Source organism: Phacochoerus africanus, chromosome 2 (genome assembly GCF_016906955.1).
Source record: "Phacochoerus africanus isolate WHEZ1 chromosome 2, ROS_Pafr_v1, whole genome shotgun sequence".
In the NCBI taxonomy this organism is placed as follows: Eukaryota; Metazoa; Chordata; class Mammalia; order Artiodactyla; family Suidae; genus Phacochoerus; species Phacochoerus africanus.
The window spans coordinates 37,930,776-37,956,974 of record NC_062545.1 but is presented as its reverse complement, the minus strand read 5'-3'; the positions used below and the strand labels follow the sequence as shown (position 1 = coordinate 37,956,974).

General features: G+C 39.1%; 1 protein-coding gene across 1 annotated transcript in view; it reads right to left on the bottom strand.

The window, feature by feature from the left end:
- Positions 1 to 26,199, bottom strand: part of LOC125120625 (translation initiation factor IF-2-like) — a 140,280-nt gene that overhangs the window by 48,877 nt on the left and 65,204 nt on the right. The gene's annotated exons all lie outside the window — the stretch shown is intronic.

The window sequence follows — 26,199 nt, the reverse complement described above, 5'->3', positions numbered from 1 at the left end:
TGATTATAGGTTTCTTTATTTCTTTTGTGCTTAGGACTGGGAAATCCAAGAAGTGTGGTGAATTAAATGGGCTTTGTTTCATTGTCAGCTTTGATGTTAAAGCAAAGCATCTTCAAACTCTTTGACTTGTAAAGTCTTACTTTAATTGATATGTCTTGATGATTCTAGCGAACACATTTTAAAACTTTATATGGGCATATATATAGGCACTTATATTATCTGTGTAGTTTAAAATATTTCAGCATAAACAGTTTAAGGTATTTTAATACCTTTAGTCTCTATCTGAGGGGCCCTTAGTTAACTTTGAAGTAACTTGAATGAGATTCTGTATCTGGAGAAGACTACCAAGTACTTTCAATACCTTCCTCTGCTTCTAAGGGACATTAGATGGAATTCTCTTCAGCACAGTGAGCAATGGCCAAGCCATGTGGCTGCCTTGAAAACTGCACAGATGCCACTACCCTTGGGTGGACAAGTGTCTAGGGACTAAGCAGCCCATTAGCCCATCACCTTCCTTGGGCCCTGTATTGAGAGCAACCTGTGGGGCTGGATTCTTTCTCAGACTCTTTGCCTTCATGGATTTCTCAAGCTTTGACTGGTTTTACCTTGTGGATATCAGTGCATTTGACCCAGAGTGAAATGTTCACCCTGCTTGGGGACAAAGTGTAGGGAACTTTCTGAACTTCTACAAATAGAGCATGTGACTGCCGGGTGCTTGATTACTAATGAATGCTTGTATGTGTATCAGAATGGGCCCCAAGCCTCATCTTGCTTGTGATACACTCTGATTACAGGGTTGTGGAGAAGGGACACACCTTCCACCTGTCTCTACTGCCTTAGTATTGATTAACAACCACAAAAATAACAAAGGACTGACAGCTGTGGAAAGGTCAGTTATTCACAATAGCATTTTTATAGTCATCCTACTCACTCACTCACACACACGTACACACCCATACACACACATGGGTGACTTGGCCTTACCCATTTTCAAAGGAGACATTTTCTGCAAATGATTTTTTATGCCCTGTTTGCCAGGGGACTTATCACCTGTGTCCACAACATAAACAAGATCAGATCAGGGCATCTTCTTCCTGTAAACAAATGTTCCATGCATTTGTTGAGCACCTTGTACATCCTGGAAGATGATTTCACTACTGTGAGCATCAGTAAATTCAATAAACACAAATCTCTGTGTTTGTGGAATTTAAGTTTTAGTGGGAAGAAGTTAGATAATAAGCAATGATGTATGTCTTGCTGGTCAGGTGGAGACAGTGCTGCAGAAATCAACATCCCAGTAGTTTGGTGGGGAGTGGGAGGGTGGTGAGCCACTTAAACTCAGGTTAAAAGGTAGGATTACCCAAAGACTGAAGGAGGCAAAGGACTGAGCCCTGTACCTGTTTAGGGGGGATCTGTTTGTGCAAACGTCCTCAGGTGGAACGGTGCCTGGTTTGCACCAGAAACAGCTGTGCAGCCAGAGTTTCTCGACAATGGGGAAGGGATCGGGAACAAAGCAAGGGACGTAATTCCCAGGGAACCTGGGCCCTGGAAAGCTTCTGAAGGACTTTAGCTTTTCCTTTATGGAAAAGCCCTAAATGGTTTGAGGAACAATGTGATTTATACTAGTGAAGTGTGTACACACTATAGCAGTGGTTTCAACATGTTTGCAGACCCTGGATCAGCAGAATCAGCTGACCTGGGAGTTTGTTAGGAGGGCACATTCAGAGCCCACCCCACAGACCTAGTGAATCATGAACAGCAGGAACTCTGTTTCTTCTCTTTTTCTTTTTAGAGTAGATTTACAATGTTGTACCAGTTTCAGGTGTACAGCAAAGTGATTCAGCTATACATGTATCTATTCGTTTTCAGATTCTTCTCGCATACAGGTCACACAGAACACTGAGTAGGCTCCGTGTGTTATACAGTAGGTCCCTGTTGACCATCCGCTCCACACATAGTAATGTGCTTTTGCCAATCCCAAACTCCCAGTTCATCCCTCCCCTCGACCATTCCTTGGTAACCACAAGTTCACTTTATAAGTCTATGTGTCTGTTTCTGTTCTGTAAATAAGTTCATGTGTATAATTTTTATTAGATTCCACGTATAAGGGATATCATATGCTATCTTTGTCTGACTTACTTAATAAGATATTCTCTATTATCAACGTCCATCCACATTGCTGTAAATGGAATTATCTCATTATTTTTATGGCTAATACTCCTATATATATATATGCACCACATCTTCTTTATCCACTCCTCTGTCGATGGACATTTAGGTTGCTTCCATGTCTTGGCTATTGTAGATAATGCTGCTAGGAACACTGGGTGCATACATCTTTTCAAATTGTGACTTTTCTCCAGATATATGCCCAGGAGTGGATTGCTAGATCATATGGTAGCTCTATTTTTATTTTTCTGTTTGTTTGTTTGTTTTGTTTTTGTTTTTTTGTCTTTTTAGGGCCACACCTGTGGCACATGGAGGCTCCCAGGCTAGGGGTCCAATCAGAGCTGCAGCCACCAGCCCACGCACAGCCACAGCAATGCCAGATATAAGCTGCATCTGCAACCTACATCACAGCTGACAGCAACACCAGACCTCCAATCCACTGAGCAAGGCCAGGGGTTGAACCCACAATCTCATGGTTCCTAGTGGGATTCATTTCCACTGAGCCAGACGGGAACTCTGGTAGCTCTATTTTTAGTTTTTTAAGGAATCTCCATAGTTTTCTGCATAATGACTGTACCAGTTTACATTCCCATCAACAGTGTAAGGGATCCCTTTCCATCATTTATTGTTTGTAGATTTTAACAATGGCCACCCGAGGCATATGGAGGTTCCCAGGCTAAGGGCTGAATCAGAACTGTAGATGCTGGCCTACACCACAGCTCATGGCAACACCGGATCCTGAACCCACTGAGTGAGGCCAGGGATCAAACCTGTGTCCTCATGGATACTAGTCAGATTCAGATTTCTTTCCATTGAGCCATGACAGGAACTCCAATGATGGCCATTCTAACCACTGTGAGGTGATTCCTCATTGATGTGCATTTCTCTAATACTTGGCGATGTTGAGCATCTTTTCATGTGCTTTTTGACCATCTGTATGTCTTCTTTAGAAAATGTCTATTTAGATCTTCTGACCATTTTGGGATTGGGTTGTTTGGTTTTTTTGATATTGAGCTGCATGGACTGTTTGTATATTTTGGAGATTAATCCTTTGTTGGCCACATCATTTCCAAATATTTTCTCCCATTCTGTGGGTTGTCTTTTCCTTTTGTTTATGGTTTCCTTTGCTGTGAAAAGGCTTTTAAGTTTAATTAGGTCCCATTTGTTTACTTTTTCTTCTATTTTCATTACACTAGGAGGTGTATCCAAAAACATTGCTACAATTTATGTCAGAGTGTTCTGCCTAGGTTTTCTTCTAAGAGTTCTATGGCATTGAGGTGGGGGGCTGACATTTAGGTCTTTAATCCACTGAATATATTTTTGTGTGTGGTGTTAGAGTGACCTAATTTCATTCTTTTACATGTAGCTGTCCTGTTTTCCCATCACCACTTATTAAAGAGACTATCTTTTCTCCATTGTATAGTCTTGCCTCCTTTGATGTAGATTAATTGACCATAGGTGCAAGGGTTTATTTGGGGGCTTCCTTTTTTTTTTTTTTTCTTTTCTTTTCTTTTTAGGGCCTCAGGCAAGGCATGTGGAAACTCCCAGGCTAGGGGTCAAATCGGAGCTAAAGCTGCCAGCCTACACCACAGCTACAGCAATGCAGGATCCAAGCCGTGTCTGTGACCTACACCACAGCTCACAGAAGCACTGGATCCCCAACCCACTGAGTGAGGCCAGGGATCCAACCCACATCCTCATGGATATTAGTCGGATTAGTTGCCGCTGCGCCACAGTGGGAACCCCCTATTTTGGGGCTTCTACTGTATTCCATTGGTTTTTAAGTTGTTGACAGTACTATACTATTCAGGGAATTCACATCCTTCTACTCACCCCTCCTCCCCAAATGCATTTCACTGAGACATGAAATGAAACAGGACTTCTTGGCAATGCAGGCCTTTAGGCAGAGAGTGGACTTCAGGGAAAACTCTGGAATTAGCCTTCCCTAAGGGTCACTAGGACTTAAAAGTAGACCTATCATTATCATAGAACCTCTCTCATCAACATTTTTTCACTGTTTATATAGGGAGAAAACAAACCAAAAAAAAAAAAACAGTGAGAAAAAAACCAGTAAATTTTGGTAAACGTGGTCAATTCTGAGGGGAAACAAGACACTCGTAATATATTATGTTTATAAATTCCCTTCTCCATAAGTCCCACTTGGGTTGTGCTTGACATTTAAAATGGAAACTCACAGAAGTGCTGAGCTAGAGTAAAAAGGAATGTGGATGGACAGTAAACCAGGACTTAAGTATTTGTTGCCAGAATCATTCATTCTTACAGGCAGGATTTAATACCACAATAAAAGCCACATCTTCCTAAAGGACTATTTATGTTAGAAGGCTAGGACACAACTGAAACAGTACCCTACAGTTTTCTGCCCAGCTGAATGGTATTCCTTTATTCTTACCCTTATCAAATAGGTTTTGGCAATTTCTCTTTCTGAAATAGTGCACATTTACAATTAAAAGCCAGGCAAGTTTCTTAAAAAACTTACCTATGCTGTGTCTTTTCTTATATTTTTGTCCATAAATTCAACAGCATTTTATGTGTATTATTGACTGTTAGGGAGAGGTCCAAAATTTTCTTCAATCTTGCTTTGGCCGACAATTTCTATTTGTATTAAAGGAGATGGAAACACACACACACCAACTGATACGACCCTCACATTTTAATTCTAGATATAAATCATTGGTATTAGTTTCCGATTGCTGCTACAACTTACCACAACTTAGTGATTTAAAACAACAGAAACTTAGTAGGATACTGATACCCTTATAGAGATTAGATGTCCAAAATGGGTTTCATGGGGCTAAAATTAGGGTGCCAGCAGGATTTTGTTCCTTCTGGAGACTCAAGAGAAGAATGTTTCTTTGCCTTTTCCAGCTTCTAGAGACTTCCTTGGCCAGAGGTTCTTTCTTCTGTCTTCAAAGTCAGAAGTGTAACACCTTCAAATCTCTCTCTGATTCTATGACCTCTGACTAGTCTTCACCTCTCCCACTCTGACACTGACTGTCCTGCCTCCCTCTTACAAAGACCCCTATGATTATGATAGTCCAGGATCATCTTCCCATCTCAAAACCCTTGTATTAAACACACCTGCAAAAGGGACTACACAGTCCCTTTGTTATGTAAGGTAACATGCTCATAGGTTTCAGGGATTAAAGCATGGCCGTCTTTGGAGGGTCATTATTCTACCAACCTTAAGAACCAAATCTCTACGTAAGTACTACCCCACACACCCTGGTGTTAAGAGCCAGCATTCCTAATTGCTGATATATAATATCACGCAAGATATAAAAATCATTAAATCACAGAACTATTTAAATCAGCATTGAGTCCTCCCCTTTCTAGCAAGAAGACTTAGAATACTAGAATTCAAAAGTGGGACAGCATCTTAAAGATGGACCAGTCACCTCTTTCTTTGAACACAGAAGATTGCTGGATCTTAGGCTGAAGGGGCCCAAGGGGAAGTCACAGTGAGACTCTTAGGCTACCACTATTTCCACTACATCATAGTGTTGCTAATAATTCAGAAAATCCCATCATTTTTAATAAATTACTTCTACAAACTGGGGGTAGAAAAAAAGAAAAGAAAAAGAGAGTGTCTAGAATAGATTAGCTGTTATCTACCTCTGTGAAATTTTTGCAGGAGTCTTTTTTATTCTATAACTTATCTACTTGATGTCATATCAGTTTAGGAAACTATGGAATGTGACACCGAACATTTTTCACAGAGGCATAACATAAATTAACTTTTAATTGTTCATTAAATAAAAATAACACACACATATCAAAAATACTCAGAAATTTATAAAATAACAAATAAAATCATCCTCCCCATACATTCACCCTCTAGCCTCTCCTATGGGTAACCCCTCTTCATCCTTCCATGTACTTCCTTCCAGAAAAGAACCCTGGCACATAGATAGCATATGTACATAATGCTCTATGAGTGATTTTTCTTTAATGTGCAGAAATGAAACTCTGCACAATGGCACTTTGTTTTTGTTCACTTTCTACTTATCTCTGCCCTTCTATGTCATTTTTTTTAAATAGATGCAGAGTTTATTCCATAGATGGAGCACCATGAATTATCTACCTCCCTCCCTATTGGTCAATATTGGATGGGTTCAGGGTGTTTTGTTGTTGTTGTTGTTTAGTAACAAAGATCTTTTTGAATTTTATTATTTTTATGTACTTCAGAATAGGCCACATATGCACTTGGTTCAAAATCAACAAGATCTCTCTCACATTCCTGTTTTTTAATGCCCAACTTACCTCTTTGAAGGCAGCCGTAGTTATACATGCTATGAGGGCACCTTGCATTTTCACTCTAACAAAATTCCTTAACAATCTTTCCATAGCAGCACTCATAGTCTTCAGCGAAACCTATTCCACATCCTTCAATTATCACTAACTCTGGGAAGAACCAAGGCCTTAAATAAGAAGATTTTGGTGGGATCTTTTGGTTTTGTTTATTTCTAAAATATAAGAAATATACATTTGTCTAAAATTCAGATCTTATAAAGTAAGATCTTTATAAAGTAAGATCTATTAATAAAAATCTATTCTGAAGTGGCATACCTCCAATGTCACCCATCCAAGGACCTAACAACACTCCCTACAGAGGAACTCTTCCTTCTGTCTATTCTTAGTGCGTTTTCCAGCAATTTAGGCATTTGACCATTACTTTGTTTTCAGTGAAGACAGAATATCATCTTCTTTTCACTCCCAAAATGTTGATAAGTCTATCTATTAAAAAAAAATCTCTGCCATATGGGTTTTCATTTGTTTCTTATGTTTCAAAATAGCTCCGATCTTTGATATAACACATCAGGAAGAGAAACATTTACGTCCAGAAGCAAAGTAAAGAAAATCACATGTGGGTACTTTCTAGGATTGGGGCACAGAAGCTGAAGAGTGTTCCTGACAGATGCCGTACATGTGTCAGGTGTGGTCAGCAAGGGAAGCAACAACTGCTCTGTCTTTTTTTTTTTTTTAATTTCTTTTCTTTTTAGGGCCACACCTGAGGCATATGGAAGTTCCCAGCTAGAGGTCTAGTGAGAGCTGCAGCTGAAGCTCATGCCACAGCCACCACAAACACTAGATCTGAGCTGCATCTGCAACCTATGCTGCAGCTTGCGGCAATGCCAGATCCTTAACCTACTGGACGAGGCCAAGGATTGAACCCACATCCTCATGGAGACTATGCTGGCACTGAGCCAGGATGGGAACTCCAATCTCAGTCTTCATCAATAAAAGGAAACCTATAGCCAGGGTCTCTGGAGAGAATCTATGTATGCAAATTGAAATAAAGATTTCAGTGAAACACCAGGTTTGATTCCAAAAAGGTTTATAATATATATCTTTTGTCTAACTTTTGAACATGCTTAAGAGTGCAAATGTTATAAAGACAAGCCTTGAAATATATCACTATTCTTTTGTAAATTTCTCATTGCATAAAAATTGCCCACTTTTCAGAAATAATTTTTGCTAGAATATTATATTCTCATATTATCCACCAGACATTTCACCTATATATGTTCATCCATGTGCATTTGTAAAGACTTCAAGTTTTCCAACTGGGATTATCAGTGAATTTGAACCTATCCTCTTTCACAGCTGCATAAATCAACTCATATATTGAGGATTTACTATGTACCATAAATCTGATGGGATACAAAGAAATATTAAGACAGATATCTGCCTTAGAGAACATAAAGAATTAATAACACATGGTAAATATGCAGTGGGTGCTATAGATATGCATGCTGATCAAAACCATTATATGGCTAGAAATAGTCTAAATGTCAGTGATTTATGTCTTTTGCATGTTACTGAGATTTCACTAAGCGGATAAGTGTGAATGGTCTGAGGAAAAATAAAATACCCTTGATGATGATAAGCCCTCATATTATGAAAAAGCTTACAAACTGCTTATAATCTGGTATCATTAAGTTGTAGAAAGAACAAAGCAGTCAAATGCAGAAAATGAAAAATTCCCTTTGCTTTCATTTTTTCCTTCTATATCATCTTGTTATCTTTTCTATAAGCCTGTGGGGGGGAACAGATAACTTGCAAAGGTTTTTTATTTTTTATATTGTATTGTCTTACTTCCAAATCAGTTGAAAAATCAGAAACCCCTATCCTGGTTCTAGCTGAATTGTGTCAGAGGCCTTGATCCAAAAATTTGTTAACTAACTAGTCCTAGAGGATTGGGACCAAAGGAAGCTTAAAATTAAAAATGAAATATTCTCTATTTCAAGTATTAGGGAAAATATATTCATTTTCATGTGAAACACACTTGATAGATGAGATTCTGAGAAGCTATATTGTATGTTCTTCTTCAAGTAGTAAAAGCAGTAACTTCGATCTTGGTGCTACTGCAATTAGATCTGGGTAGGAGCTAGTAGATGTACAATTAAGACTGGACATTAAATTAGTGTGTTTTTCACATCTAAGTGCAATTTTATTCTCATTTCAATTACTTCAGATACATCGCCTCTAATAATTGTTACTAAGATTCTTCCTAAGCACCTCTGGCCCAAGGCCACCCACTAGTCCAGGTCCAGATGCTAAATATTTGATGTCCTGGCCATCACCCAACCCAGTCTCAAATCCCATCTTCCCTCCATTCTCCTAAACCTGCCCATCATGGCTTCGGAAGTGGCAGGTCTACTGTAAGCAAACTCTTCTACATGCTTATACACTTCTCTAAACATCTTCCTGACGCTCTTGCTCTATCCACGTCACAACCTGCAAGTGCTAGTGTCCTAACCATCGCCTGAAGTGCTGGGGACACTGCAGCAGCCTCTTCTCCCACCACCCTTTTGCTTCCAGACTTCTCAGGAAGCAGAAACCTCCTGATCAGAGGCTCAATCAATGACCATGGGCTCAGTGTCTGGCCAGCAGTTCCCAGGTGGCAGCACCAAGGCTAGGGAGGACTCACGGGCTGGGTGACAGAACCGCAGCTGCAGCTGCGTGTCAGCGCCAGTGAGTGGCTTGCTATTAGGGTTGACTGCCTGCACCAAGGTCCCACTGCACTTTGTGCCCCAGAGTAAACTGCACACGGAGCGCTTCTAGAGACTGAAGGAGGATGAGGCAGTGGAGGTCACCTTTGAGAAGTCCCCTTAAGGACTGGAATCTCTTAGTGTCACCGGCCCTGATGTGTATTCTGTGTTGGGATTGCAAAGTGGCCAAAGGGAAGAACATGCAGAAGGAAGATGAAGGGGAGACAGATGCTCCAATTGTGGCAGTCTAGACCATCAGGCCAAGGAATGCAAGGAGCCATCCCAGGCCCAGACATGGCACTTCTGACAAAGCATCAGCCAGGTGGTGGTGATAGCCAGGTGACTGGATAGGAGAATCCAAAGCTTGTCTTTTAAAAAATGAGTTGGGAATAAGAGAACTACTAAAATTCCAGATTTGGAGCTGTCACCTTCTCAGAGCATTTGGGAGGTCAGCATGCCCTTGGAGCATAGACACCTTGTTGGGTGGAAGAACTACTCTGCAGAAGTTTGTAAACAATAAAATTCCCAAAGAACATGGGGAAAGACCAACACATTGTATTTCCAGAAAGTAGGCCATCTAACAATCACCAAATCAGTAACGTGAAGTCTTACAAACTCCAGACAAATACATTAACTGGGGGGCAGGGGAGTATTTGGAGGAGATGAGAATCCAGGATCAGTAACCTAATGCTTTCCATTGTATTTGCCCCCTCTGACACAGTGAGGTGGGTCTGCAGTGATCTCACAGCATGCAAATGAACCCCCCCTTTTTCTCCTCGAGTTTCCACAACACTATTAATCACTGCTGTGCAGAGCAGGACACTGGATGCTGCCACCACAAAGAAGCCATGGCTACAGTCTCATCTGGCTACCTAGCTACCAGCAAGATATAGATCAGAGGTCGGCAAAAAAAATTTTTTATTCAAAGACCGGATGGTAAAGATTTTAGGCTTTGCTCACTGTATGGTCTCTGTCCACCATTATGGCTTGAAAACAACCAGAGTCATGATATAAATGAAGGAGCTGTGTTTCAGTAAAATTTTATTTATAAAAACAGGCAGCTAGCTGGATTTAGCCCATGGGCTATAGTTTGCTGCCTTCTGATATAGACTGAAATTATGCTGAAAGAGGGATCTAGGTCATGTACTATTGCCTATATAGAGCTAGGACCATGATTTCTTCTACATATAGAAGAAAAAAAACCCTCCTTTATTTTCTCCAAGAATCTCTGGTGTTGCATATTTTATTTCACTTTGTTTGTTTTTTTGCTTTTTTTTTTGCCTTTTCTAGGGCCACTCCTGTGGCATATGGAGGTTCCCAGGCTAGGGGTCTAATCGGAGCTGTAGCCACCAGCCTACGCCACAGCCACAGCAACATGGGTTCCGAGCTGTGTCTGCAACCTACACCACATCTCACAACAACGCCGGATCCTTAACCCACTGGGCGAGGCCAGGGATCGAACCCTCAACCTCATGGTTCCTAGTCGGATTCATTAACCACTGAGCCACGATGGGAACTCCCCATATTTAATTTTAAATATAAGCATACACCTAAGACCAAAATATTCACAGTTCAAATAAACAGGCAGAGAAAAACATGCTGTGACCCTCAGATCAAACAGTGCTGATGCCTTCATTAATTTATTTTACACATATTTATAGTTGACTATGATGTAGAAATTACTGTGCTAGGTACCACATGAGGTGCAAATATAGAAAAGATTTAGACCCTTTTATCGGGAAGTTAAGAGCCCAACAGGGAAAATAACACATATTCATAAATATATATAATACAAGGTATACAAGGAAATGTGTCACAAAAGAAATAAAAATACATTTTTCTAGATGGAGGAGAAATTACTCTTAACTGACTTGCGGAAGTGTGGAGGTTTGGGAGAGAGATCAGAGCCCTTGTCATGAAGCAAATGATCTATGTATCAGGTCTTGTAGACCTAGGCAAGTAGATATTAGAAAGGCAATTCTGAGAGAAAGGGCAAAAAAACAAAGACCCTGCTGTACTGCACAGGGAACTGTATCCAGGTTCTTGGGTAAGAACCTGATGGAAAATGGAAAAAGAAAGGGTGGGGCATGGGTGAATGGGTCACTTTATTGTACAGCGGAAATGGAAGAAATATTGTAAATCGACTGTACTTTTAGAAAAATTAAAAAAACAAAGAGAACACAAAGTCCAAAAGTGAAAAAAAAAGCAGATTATGAGAAATAAAAATGAATAATTACTTTATGCACTCTGAAGCTTACACAGGTTTTTGAGCCCTATTTAAGAAAAAGAATACTGGAGTTCCTGTTGTGGCACAGTGGTTAACGAATCCGACTAGGAACCATGAGGTTGAGGGTTCGGTCCCTGCCCTTGCTCAGTGGGTTAAGGATCCGGTGTTGCCGTGAGCTGGGGTGTTGGTTGCAGATGCGGCTCAGATCCCGAGTTGCTGTGGCTCTGGTGTAGGCTGGTGGCCACAGCTCCGATTCGACCCCTAGCCTGGGAACCTCCATATGCTGCGGGAGCGGCCCAAGAAAAGGCAAAAAGACAGAAAAAAAAAAAGAATACAAAATTATACCCAAAAACTGAATATGTATTTGTAATGAGAAAAGTCCCAACAAATGCGAAACTTTTAAGAGGCAGTGAATACTACAAATATCAAAAGATCCAGAAACTATGGTACATTTGAATTACGTCCGTCATTACCTAACACACCTCTCTCCAGGGACTGGCTACACTCTTTAATCCTGTCTCCAAAAGACAAGGAAGATAACTCAGACTTTCCTCTAGTCCAGCTGATCAGAATGTATTTACCAGCAATAGATAAAAGTTCCTTCCAGCTTCACAAAATATCATTAAGAATGGATAAATTTTTAGGACTACTGTCAAATTTAGGAAACCCTTTAAATTGTGTCATATTTTGGGTCATTTCAAATTGTTCTGTGCAGTGACTAATTGTAAATATTCCTTGGACTGATGACAGAACAGTTGTGAGTCACTGACATCTTCATGAAGTGGCATCCCGTGAGTTTTATACAATCTTTTATACAATCTTCCTTGGAGGAAGTATTGTGTGTCAAGAGCCTAAATCATTCTTCAACGTGTTCATACATCATGCCTCATCATTAATCAGATTACCAGAGTTCAAGAACCTATTATATCCACTTGCAAAATATTTCTTCTTCCTAGTGAATTGAGAGGGGAGCAACCTCTTTTGATGAAAATGCCTGTGGGAAGGTAATATCTATGGGCCACGGAAGTAACACTTTAAATAATTTTAATTACAAATTATGTATTTTTACAGTCTGCTAACTTTACTACCTATTTCAATAATTGATTGCACTAGTAGCACTGAAGTTGTGTTAAATGTTTAAAACATATAAACAGAGAGAGCACCAACTTATGTGGTCATAAAATTAATATTCCCTACTGATGAAGAACAGAATTTATCATGATATAAATGTAGTGCCATCTAGTGTTTAAAGGACTTCATATGTAAATAAAGAAGCAAACAATTGAGGTTTAAATTTTTTTTACCATGTCTAGTCTCTGATTAGTCTATATCCCAGCCATTCCATCTAAGAGTTTATATTAAATATTAACAAAAAATAATTGACTCTGAGGTCATATAAACTTCTAGAAATTAAATGAATTATTATGCAATAAAAGGAATTAAATTATTCCTTCACTATTCTTACAGAGATGTCAGTAGGAACCTCAGTTACCCTAAGGCAAAGGGACTAATTCTCATTGAAATGTCCAATCGGAAAAATTTTTTCATAGTCTTAGGTCAAGAAGGATATTTGATCCAAACCAAGTTGAATTTAAGCTGTTTGTGATAACATTTTAAATAAAAATGTATTTTATGACTAACTTTATGGCTCTATTAAAGGCTCTATAGACATTTTTATTTAGCAAATCAGTAGATTTATAATCAGCGTCACAGAAACCAGATGTTTAAGTTCTCTAATTTTATCAAGACAACACAGCTTGCTTGGTTTTACTAGTTTTATCCTATGGCAAACAATACTAGGTTAACAAAACAGAAATTTATTTAAACTGTGTCATTGTTATGTGTGAAACATATCAGTAAAAATTTAAAAATGTCTGCAGTTGCCATGAGAAATAACAAGGGATAGGCAACAGATTGGTTCTTTCTCCTTTTGCTATGAATTCATTGATCATCTAAAACAGCTGAATTTACAAGCTATTAAATTCACACTGCTCTTAGTGTCAGAGGATTATACTGAGAAACAAAGTCAAAACAATGTATGTATTTTTTTAAGGCGATACGTGCTACAAATACCACAAGATCCAGAAAACATTATAATAATTTCACCCCAGACTAATTTTTTTTTTTTAATTCAGAGTAGCAAACTGCACTTATAGGCTCATAAAGGCATTTGTAAGGATGCAGCAAGGTCTCCCAGTCATGACTCACACTGGACAGAAGTTGATGCTTTTTAAATTTTTTGCTTAAATTTATTTTATTGAAGGATAACTGATGTATAACATGTTAATTTCTACTGTATAGCAAAGTGATTCAGGTGCGTGTGTGTGTATATATATGTATACATACACACACACACATATACACATTCTTTTTCACATTCTTTCTATTGTGGTTTATCACAGGATATTGAATATAGTGCCTTCTGCTATACAGTAGGACCTTGTTCTTTATCCATCCTATTTACAATAGTTTGCATCTGAGCTGAATGGAAGTTGGTGCTTTTAAGCAGAGGTAAATACTCCCTCTTCAGCCCTAGGAGACTCAGGCACACAGTCACCATGGCTCAGTTCACCCTTTCTCCACAGAGGCAACCACTCCCAGACTGCTCAGTCTCATCCAAGCCAGCACAGGCCAGGACCCACTATCCCAGGTATTACAGACTAGATCTTTATGGTCTCCAGGAAGTTATGGAAATAGCAGCAATAGTGCAAGGCAAGTGAGTAGTGCCTGATTGGAAATTCCCTTGATTGAACCTGAATCTTAGCAGCAGTAGCAGTAGCTGGGTTTTTTTTTTTTTTTTGGGGGGGGGTGTATAACGAGAATCTGTGTATTAAGGGACAAGCAGCCCAGATAAGCCTTTATGACTAGTAGCCCAATAGAATACATTTTGCTGTGAATTCCTCTCTAATCTGAAAGCATATATTTCTTCTCTCACATGGAAGGCTCTCAACTAATTTGCTGCACCTTCTAGTTATTCAACAAATCTACTCTAAGTGATTTCCCCCTTTAAAAATTCCTAGTGCAGGAGTTCCCATCGTGGCTCAGTAACAAATCCGACTAGGAACCTTGAGATTGCGGGTCCGATCCCTGGCCTTGCTCAGTGGGTTAAGGATCCAGCGTTGCCATGAGCAGTGGTGTAGGTCACATATGCAGCTTGGATCTCAAGTTGCTGTGGCTGTGGTGTAGGCCGGTAAATACAGCTCCAATTGGACCCTTAGCTTGGGAACCTCCATATGCTGCAAGTGCTGCCCTAGAAAAAAAAGACAAAAAAATAAGAAAATAAAATAAAAATTCCTAGTGCAAATGGGAAAAATTTTTTTTCATTTTCTTGTATTTATTTATTTCTTTTTTAATATGATGATTTTTATTTTTTTCCATTATAGCTGGTTTACAGTGTTCTGTCAATTTTCTACTGTACAGCATGGTGACCCAGTTACACATACATGTATACATTCTGTTTTCTCACATTATCATGCTCCATCATAAGTGACTAGACATAATCCCCAGTGCTACACAGTAGGATCTCACTGCAAATAACAAATGCTGGAGGGGGTATGGAGAAAAGAGAACCCTTCTGCACTGTTGGTGGGAATGTAAGCTGGGTGCAACCACTATGGAGAACAGTATGGAGGTACCTTAGAAAACTATACATAAAACTACCATATGACCCAGCAATCCCACTCTTGGGCATATATTCGGACAAAACTTTCCCTGAAAAAGACACATTCACCCACATGTTCATTGCAGCACTATTCACAATAGCCAAGACATGGGAAAATTTTTTGTACATTGAGAGGAAAGAAACAAATTTTACCTCATTAGTTTCTGCTTAATCCAGGTGTTATTAAATTCCACCTGCTGTTTAGAATGTGAAAAGAGGCTCCACCAAAATATTTATTGAATTATTCACCTTTAAGTATAATATGTATTCTGGTTTTAGTGGTTGGTTAAATCTGGCCTGGTAATCCTAACTGGGTAATCCAAACTTCAACAATTTGAACATTAGTCCTCAAGCTGACTATAAAGACACAAGAAAAAAAAAAATCATAAATTTGACTTGCTACTGTGTTTTGCTCATAAGTCACGATTTTTTCCTTTAAATATCCCATTAAAATTGCTTCAAATGTGCTACAGTGCTATTATATAACTGAAAGTTTTATCATTAAAACATTTGAAAGCTACATGCTATTTAAAATTGTTTTCCAAAAATAAATCTATTGGAAAGTCACATGTTAATTGTATCTTTTATTTGTGAATATTATTTTTATTTTATCCATCTATTCTATCTTCCTTACCACATAGAATTGTGAGTAGTCTCAGGAAGAAGAAAACAAATTATTTCAAAGAATAAACTAAAAAGCCCCAGTCACAACTACCTTCTTGAATTCTTTCCATTATTTCACAATTTTCTTTGTGCAGAAATTCTTCCTACCCAGAGATTCTATTCTTGGGGATTTATGATACATACTCAAGACCCTACAGGTCCTAAAGATCACTACAGTGGCAATCATATTACAGCATATAAATGTATCAAACTAACATGTTATATATTTTAAATTTGCACAATGTTATATGTCAAATATATTTCAACTTGAAAAAAACACCCAAGATCATTTTCTGAGGCACTGTGTTCAAGGAAATTCAATATTAATTCGTCATTCCATTTCATACATGTGAAAATAAGCTTTAAGATGCCTCATGAAGGGAGTTCCCATTGCGGTGCAGCAGAAACAAACTAATATCCATGATCACTTCGTGGGTCAGGGATCTGGCGTTGCTGTAAGCTGTGGTGCAGTTCACAGATGTGGTTCTGATCTGGCATTGCTGTGGCTGTGGTGCACGTGGGCCAGTGGGCTATAGCTCTGAGTTGACCCCTAGCCTGGGAACTTCATATGCCACAGGTGTGCCCCTCCCCCCCAAAAAAAGAAAAACAGAAAAAAAAAAAAAAGATGCCTCATGAAGCTTTCTTCTAAACGTAATTGTTTCTTTTTTCTAGGTCTTCATTGCAAACCCTCTAAAATGAAGTATTTTATTTCCTTAAATATTCATTCTTTTGTTCATTCATTTAATATTGAAATCCTTTCTTGATTTCTTGAGGTATTTTATAGATTTAAAGGGCAGTTTTTAGAATAAAGCACAAAGGAAAGTAAATATTTAAATATTAAATGAGCATCGTTATAAGAAGAGGAACAAATGCCTTCAGGTATAAGACAGTGAATCTTACTGTACCATTGTCCATAACCCAGTTTCATTTTTTAAAGTTCTAAGATTCCTACAATAGTGAAAATCATTAGCTGATGTACCAGAGCTTAAAGATAACCATGCTGTACAGATTCTCAACCTTCTCTTGCCCATCTGACCTCAGGGACTCTTGGGGAGCAGGTTGTCATTGGGTGGTGTCTCAACAGGACACATCCAGTACTGCCTGGAGAGCAAGAGGATGGAGTCAACAGGGTTTTTTTGCTTAAGAGACCAAGTAACATCATGGGAAAAAAAAATCATTCGAGACAGAGTGACAAGGCACACATGCTGGGACAAAGCACCTCAGGTCATAAAAGAAGGGCAAAAAAGCATGTTTTCCCCACTTTGGTGAAGCAGCATATGATGTGAGAGGAGAGGGCATTTTATGGACCAAGTGAGCAGTAGCCTGGGAAGCAAATCAAAGCAGCAGTGCTATGGGATGACCTGGAAAAAAGAAAATTTTTTGTAGGCTTCACCTTTAGACTGTACCCCAAATCTGATTGTTCTCAGTATCTCTGCCTCCATCAACCTGCTCTAAGCCACTGCTTTCTCTCTCTGGACCACTGCAATAACCTCCTACCTAGCTTCCTTGCTCTACTCCTAACCTCTCATAGATTGTTCTCACACAGCGGCCAGACAGATCCATTAAAATATAATTAGGAGCATGTCACTCTTCTATGTAATATTGTTGATAGCTTCCTGTTACATTTAGAATAAAGCCAACATTTCTTACCATGACTTAAGAACCCTCCATGAGTTACTCCCTGGGTACATCACCAACCTCATCACCACCTTCTCTCCAAACTGGCCACCATGTTATTTCTCAAATATATCAGTGGCACACCTACTCAGGCTTTTCCAATTGCCTCACCCTTTGCCTCAAACATTCTTCCCACAGCTATTTGCACGCTGGCACTCCCACTTCAATCAAGTCATCAGACATTATGTATGCCTGCCTGAGGGACCAATGGGACAAAACTCCTACCTGTGGGATTATGACTTAATACCTCTGGGCCAGAATCCCACTCAGGTAGATCAATGCAGCAGCTTGTCTGGACCTCAGTTGACCTTAAATAGCCAGTTCCCTGCCATCCCCACCAGCAGGCTGGCATTAAAGATCATCTTATTAAAGATACCTTCCCTTTAATGTCTAAAAGGAGCCACCTATCACTGTCTATGATCATACATGCCTTACCTTTTCTTTTCATACCAATTAGAGTTATGATTACATAAGTAACTCTCCTTATTCATAGGTTCTGCATCCAAGGATTCAACCAATGTGGATCCAAATTATTGAAAAAAAATTACAGAAAGTCCCAAAAAACAAAACTTGAATTTGTCACATGCTGACAACTATTTTTAGAGCATTTACATTGTATCAGGTATTAAAAGTAAACTAGAGGTGATTTAAAATATGGAGTATGTGCATAGGTTACATGCAAATACTACATCATCTTATATAAGAGACTTGGGCATCTGAGGATATTGGTATCCTAGGGGGGTCCTAGAACGAATCCCCTGTGGGTACAAAGGGATTATTATATTTATCTGGCTGCGGGCTGACCGTCTGTGTGTTGAATTTGCATCACTAGAATATAAGTTCCATGTGGACAGGAACTTTGATTTCTTCCCAACAGTATCACTTGTGCTTAGAAGAGTGACTGGCTCTTACAGTGCCCAATATACACCTATTTGGTTATAGGGATGACTGAATGGGGAACTCTTGATATGACAGAGTCATTTAAGGAAGGTGGGGTTTCCAGTTCATAAGAGGAGACTGAACCATGAGAAAATCCATTTGATACAGTCTTATGAAATACATTGAATTCCTAGAACTGCAAACTAACGTTTACATTTGAAAGTTTGAAAGGCAACTCAAAGCAAAAATCTATACTTGATCTTCCCCCAGAACTAGTGTGTCCTGTATCATTATATAGTATAATAAAAGGGATCTGGCGTTGCTGTGAGCTGTGGTGCAGGTCACAGATGTGGTTCTCCAGGTGTGCAAGTCCTCTGTGGTCATCTTTTCTTCTATTAAAGTGCTCTTCCTCCTTGTTTTATCTCACACTCCTTCCTACCTTAGTTAATTTCTACTCATTCTTCAGACCTGTGAAGGTTAAGTTTTTAAAATGGTTATGTTTTTAAAGTGGTGACAATACTTTCTGTCCCTTTTGAGTTTCCCCAGAACTTTGCCTTTCTCCATAAAGAGGCAGAATCAATTTCCCCTTTCCTTGAAACTGGGATGGCCTTTGTGACTGCCTTGAGATCAGAATGTGGTAGAAGCAACACCATGATACAGCTTGGACTTGGATTCCAGACATTAAGCATGGGAAAGTCCAGACTTTATGGAGAGACCACCTGTGGATGCTCAATCAAAAGTCCCAACAGAAGGACCAACCTTATAGCCAGCTGGGTAACTGAACTCTCAGAAGACACTGATTCCAAGCCATAGAATCCCTGCCCCCTACACACACACACACACACACACACACACACACACACACACACACGGCGTTTGCATCTTCCATTTGAACTTCCAGACATCATGAAGCAAAAACAAAAATCTCTGCTATGTCCTGACCAAATTCATAACCATAGAATTTATGAGCAAAATAAATTATTCTTTTGTACCAATCATTTATTAAAAATTGGGCCAATTTTTAGCTTAATAATAGATAACTGAAACCTCTCACTCAAAGTTCCCCTCTCAAAGGAAGTCTCCTCTAGTTGGGGCAGAATGCACTTTCAGAACTCAACACTTCTCTCTTGAAGGAAAATTTTACATTTATTTTTATGATTGTTTGTCTTTAAATTCTTAAGTATGGGTGAGCCTATCTTTTGTTCACTGATTCCCATCTTTTGACTTGAATCTTTGTCAAATAAAATCAGAAAGCAAAATTGAGGGTTTTTTTTATTATTTTAATGTGACTGACAACCCCAAGTGACCTATTGCCCAAGATCTATGACATTTTTTGGGTGAAAGTCTACCACTCATTTGCTACTTCTCTGTTTTAGTTATCATATTTGCAATATTCTTTTATCTCACTGACTCTGTAAAATTTTAAAATACTAAATATATTAATATACACTTTTGTTAGCTAATATATGGTTATTAATATTCAAATATGTTCAATTACCTTGTAAAAATTTAACTATTTAATGATCTAATTTCTTATTCATATCCAAAATTTTATTTCTATAATTGTTCTGATTATGTTAGAAAATGCAAGGTCTGATTATATCTATTCCAGGCATTATGACCATTTATTTAGTATTTCCTAAAAACTTCTTTTAAGATATCATAGTAAGAATATGGACATTGGAGACAGAAATTCCTAGACTGAAATCCTGTTTGAGCCATTCAATAGCTGTGTGACCTTGGGAAAGAAACTTACTTTTTCTAAGGCAAATTATCTTAATAAGAAACAAATCTAGAAGTAAATAATATCCACCCAGTTCATAAGGTAGTTACGAAAAATATCCAGTAAAAAATAGTTGCTTAACAAGTGATAAGTAGGCATCTTATCTTGAGTCATGTATACATATATGGTTTTAAGTTGCTTTATGTCACCAAAAATGTATAAAAGAATTGTACAGATTTACTATCCGCAACTATAAAGATATAGTATTAAGACAACTAAAGTCAAATTGTTTTTGTGTCAAAAATCTTCCCAAAAGAAATATTATTTAGCCATCCATCTTCAACAATACATGCTTAAACTTAAATATGCTAATAGGAGTTATCCTTCAAGTTCATCTTTTGGTGGATCCTAATGTTAGTGTCATTACTGCAAACACTTTTCTGCTACATTTCCTTTAAGAAAGAGTTCAAGGATTTGGAAGGAGGTCATTTATTGGGGAGTTGATCCCAGGAAGAAAGGGACAAAAGCTGTAGGCAATAGATAGAGATTGTTATCACAGATCCTCTGAAAGGGGTAGAACATTCCTCCTTGGAATGATGACTGGAGTCTGGAGCTTCATCTACTGTTTCCCATCACCACCTTTTGGAAGAGAGTTGTCCCTAAGGGCACTCTCATTCCCCCTGAATTTCTGAGCTACACTTACCCATGGGCCAAGTAGGGTGCCATGGTGTTAAGGAAGACCCTAAAAGTGCAAAGGTATACATTACACCCTTAAGGTGGAACAGATGCCGACACAAGTTGACTATGAACCCTTACAAAACACCCACCTGGGCAGTGGCTGGAATAGGAGGAAGACCAAGGAGATGTGGTGAGAGCTAGTGAAGGTTTGTGCTGTAATGCACTCCTTGAAATACTCAGATCTTCTCATGGCCCACACTGAGTCCACTCTGTCACAGCTTTATTGAGAGGGTGCTGATTATAATTAGCATTCATCATCTCCTTACTCTTCAGTGTGTCCAGGATATCCCTCACTTCTGCCTCATCTTCAGCTGGTCTAGGGTGCTTATCTGGTGGGATGACCCAGACCTTCACCATCAAGGAGTCTATGCCCTTGGTTCTTTGTTCTTTTCAGGTCTTGGTGGTTGTGATTGTTCATCAACATTATTATCATGCCTGGCAGCACCAAAAAACACTCCAGCGAATCCAAGTTCTAGACATAATTCTCCCTGATTCTATATGTAACAGCAATTCTATTGCCTCAGGAAAGAGAACAGATCAACTATCTCTGTAAATGTAGTACTCCTTTCTATGTCCCTTGGTCCGTTGGTGCGAGAACCCCTAAGTGAACCAGGTGGAAGTTTATATTTTCAAGTTCAGTGGATAACTTACTTACTGCCCTGCCCCTTTTGTAAGAAACTCTCCTCACCCTCCATCCCCCAGCAACAAGGATCTCAAACCTAGCAGAGCCTACAGGAATGAAGAACATCAAGTTGCAAGTGACTCACTGGAAATGATGGGAGAGCATCACTTGATAAGGCAGGAACCCAGAAAAAAAAACAATGCTTAGCTTATACTAAGAGTGATGGAATTCTTATTTTGAGTTAAAAAGCACTGACAGTTACAAAAAAATAAGTGCTATATAATTTCACTTCTATGAGGTACCTCATATCATAGATACATAAAGTAGAATGGCGGTTGCCAGATCTGCGAGGAGGCAAAGAGGAGTTACCATTTAACAGGTATAGAGTTTCAGTTTGGGAAGATGAAAAGAGTTCTGGAGATGGATGATGGTGATGATGCAGCAGTATCCATGTACTTAATACCAATGAACTGTACAATTAAATATAGTTAAGAGGGAAATCTTATGTATATTTCACAACAGCTTTGAGAAGTGGGGGAGGAGAAAGAGCTGTATACTAGTCTTATCCAAGTACCTTTGTGGAACAGTAGAGAACCAGGAAGGAAATAGCAGCTACCTTGGAATCAGAAAGCATTAATGTGAGTCCCATCTTTGCCACTTCTTAAGGAGTGACCTTCCGCAAATGACGTAACTATTTGAAACTTGACCTCTTTTAACTTGTTAACATGGAAATAATAACGATATCTACCACAATGGTGCTCTTGTGAGAGACAAGGTTTTATAAGCGAGAATTTTAAAAATAAATTCTAAATCTCCTTATAGTCACAAAGTATTTTTAGTATCATAAATAACAATGATAAAAGTTCCAGCTCCAGGAAGTTCTTGACCATATTCTATGCTGTACATTAATATCTTCTGATCACCTTTCATACATCAAGTGTAAAAATGTCATTACCCCAGAATAATAAGTTCCAGCATCCGAATCTACTTTCCTCTAAGACCAGATTAGACTTTATGGTACAAAATTATGCTTGCTGTTTTGCAAAGGTCCTCTACTCCCAAATGTTCATCTGGGTAAAAACTCTACTCATTTAAACCTCAGCTGTTGAATATAATGAAAAGAATACACAACCAAGACAGACTGGCTTCTAAAGAAGCCCTAACATAGAGACCTCTGCTAAGTTCTTATAAGATGTGGTCTAACTCCAGATCCATTTTACCTCCCACTTAAACAAATCATATCCTTCTATCATCGGCTGGTATGGTACTGTAGTCAAGCTAGGCACTTCACATTAAATATCAACTCATTAAGATGAGTAAACTCTGATGATAAATACAGACATTGCACACTAATGATTCTGACCTTGATGAGGATGGTCATAGGTTTCCAGCCTTCTTACAAATTCATGATTCCTACTTAGTCACTTCTGCCATGTTTTACAAAACAAGCAAGTGCTACATTAGAAACAAGCTATTCCTAAGACACTTTCACCTTTCTCTTTCTTCCTTTAATTCAAGTTTGTTTTAACCTAAGAACAGGATATGTATCGGGGGCGGGGGGCTGTTGTGTGAAGAAACAAGTGGAATATTTCTTCCCCGTGCCCTAATTAATCTTGATCATACTTATGGCTACCACTTATCTGTCACTTTGAATCTGCTAGGGGAACAGGGGACAAGGATGAACAACACAAGGAGAGAGAAAGAAAATAGTGTGGGAGAAATAAGCAATCTGAGAAGGGCAGGGGCAGAAAAAGACTTCAAAAAATGGAGTAGGGTTCTTTTTCTCTCTCTGTCCTTCTAATTGTGAGTATGTAATAAAAACAACAACAACAAATTAAGGTTACCAGTAAGAGAGGAAGAGGGCAGTCGATGGGGGCCATGGGGAAAGAGGAAGGAAAGACATCTATTCATCATTCCTTTGTGCCTGTATTAGTTTTCTATCAATGCTATAAAAATTACCAAAAATTTAGCTGCCTAAAATAACACAAGTTTATATCTCATGGTTCTGGAGGTTAGACAGTTTCTCTGGGTCCCATAATGCTGAAATCAAGGTGTTGGCGGGGCTGCATTCCTTTCTGGAAGCTCTGTGGAGGAATATGCTTTCAAGCTCATTTGGTTGTCAGTAGAATTCAGTTTCACACTGTTGTAGGACCAGGGTGCCAGAGGCAGCTTCTGGAGGCTACTCACATTTTTTTGGCCTGCAGCAATGTTGGACGGAGTGAGGTTTTTTCCATGCTTCAGACATCTCTGGCTTCTCCCAACACATCTCTCTAACTCATGTTTCTGCCTCCCTCTTCTGCTTCCAAAAGGGCCCATTCAGGAAACCTAGACAATCTATTTTAGAGTCAGCTGTTTAGCAACCCCTGTCACACCTGTAGAGCCTTTCTAGTGTGCTCTATAATGCAACATCTAGGCAAGTCTTTGGTTGAGTAACCAGGCAATGGGCATCTTAAGGAACAGCTTTGTAAATCTGTGTACTAATCGTTAAAAGCCGTGTTGAATGCTTGACATACATTATTGTATTTAATTATACTAATATAAGCAGGGTATAGGTGCTATCATTACTATCAACGATAGCAACAACAACAAAAGTCCCCATTTTCTGTGTTTCCAGACTAGCTGACAATAGCTATCAGGCTCTTTAGGACATCTATAATGGGACTTTTTATTTATTTATTTTGCTTTTTTTTTTTTCCCTAGGCCTGCACCTGCAGCATATGGAAGTTCCCAGGCTAGGGGTCAAATCAGAACTACAGCTGCCAGCCTATGCCACAGTCACAGCAACGGCCAGGTCTGAGCCACATCTGCAACCTACACCACAACTCATGGCAATGCCGGGTCCTTAACTCACTGAGCAAGGCCAGGGAATCTAACCCAAGACCTCATTTCCACTGCACCACAACAGGAACCCCTGGGACTTTACTTTTTTAAGTTATGAAAAATACATTCAAGGACATATGTGTTGTGTAAGCAAGGGGTGAGTATCACTGAGGTTATCTTGGATCCTTGTAAAGAAAATCTCAACTTGTCTTCTCTCTATGCTTTATTTCCACAGTGCAGCCAAAAATCCTAATGGCGAATCAGTGCTCATGGCATTTCCATGGCAACACACCAGGGTACCTCCAGCATTAGACCATCTTCACTTAACAGCAGCATAAACAATTCACCTGATTATAGGCTATTAAGTGGCTAGACACAAGGGCTTGTGAGTAGAAAAGGAAAGGGAGGCTTCTTTTAATGTACTTTGGAACACATTTTGGCAATCCCTAATAAGCTAAAATAAGAAAGAAGAGGATAAAATGGTAAATAATTCTTCCAGCTGGATTTTGCAAAAATTGGAGAGCTTCTCAGCTCCCTGACTTTGTAGAAGTGCTCTTGCAAAATCTAGAATGGTTTTTCTCTGCACAAAGTGTAGGTTTTGACATATTTCTCTTTCCTTCTCCCTCATTATCCACCAAAAAATCCTTTGCTCCCCACATAAAACACAAAACTGTTCCTCACACAAAAGTGAGAAAGTTTGTGATACACGTGATATGCATACGTTATTTTAAGTCAAGAGAGAAAGAAGAAAAAAAAGAGCATGTAATTGGGAATTTCGTGTCAGAAGCACAGCCCAGAAAAGGAACAGCTTTCTAAAATCATCATTCATGATGTTTCTTTAGGTCCAGTTAATGCACAAGCTATCCTGCAAGGCACCCAACAAACTGCCAGAGTGGAGAGCCTTCACCTGTGAATTAAGACTTTCCAGGTTGACCCCTCACTGAGGAGTGTCTAGGCTGTCAACCAATGTTGCAATCTCTGTCTATATTCTCACTTTCTAAATACTCCTGCAAGAAGAAATATATTAAGTCGCATGAAAGGTAATGAGTTTTATCAGGCATAACATTTTTACTATCTGGCTCACCCTTGACTATCTTTAAGCAAAAGGTGATGAAAGATTTTCCCTTTAGATACACACATCTTCTATGGCCCCGAGGCTGACTTTTTGTAAATTCCTCTTCCAAGGCATCCTTGCTGTGCATTTCACGTTTTGGCTTCGACTTACTCCCCACCCTCCACCTCTGCCCCTGTGCACCTACTGCATGTTTCACCTGTGGACAACTTTGCTGAGGATAGATTTCAAGGATCTGGTTTACCTGACATTTGACAAGCCAGCACTGAAAGTTTTAATACAAAGGATTCTCTCCTCTCTGACAATGATACAATTTTACCAGGAACTCATTAGCAAAATTATTATTCAACAAGGTTAACACTTTGATCTGATAAAGCGCTACAGAGAGGGCAGAATATTAAATACAGATAATACAGCCTTTCAGTATCACAAAAACCTTTTGATAGGACCTAGTTCAGCACAGTATGGTGATCTCTTTACAAAGCAACCAGAGGCAGGAGTTAAAAAGGCTGTTAGCATGCATGAGTGGTCCTATCCGTAAGATCTGTGTTTCCTTTTGAACATGGAATTACATTTTACATGGAAAGCTTAATCACAGTTATAACTTAGCTTATAAAGCCTGCAAGACAAGCAATAAATCATATGCCTCCACAGGCAAGGGACAGTCAAAAAGGCTCTGAAACAATTCTGAAGATGTTGTGACAGACACCACCTTGGCACAGTGGGAAGGGCATGGGCTTTAGGGTCAGGCAGAGTTTTCACTCAGTCCTCACGTGCAACTTACAAACTGGCCACCTTGGATAAGTTGTCACTGGGCCTTGGTTTCTATAAGTACAAAACACAGATAATTAGAAGAACATATATCCAAATTGCGAAATTTTGAAGAGCGAGTCATTAATAATTACCCCCAGAACCACAGAAGTAAACCATGACTG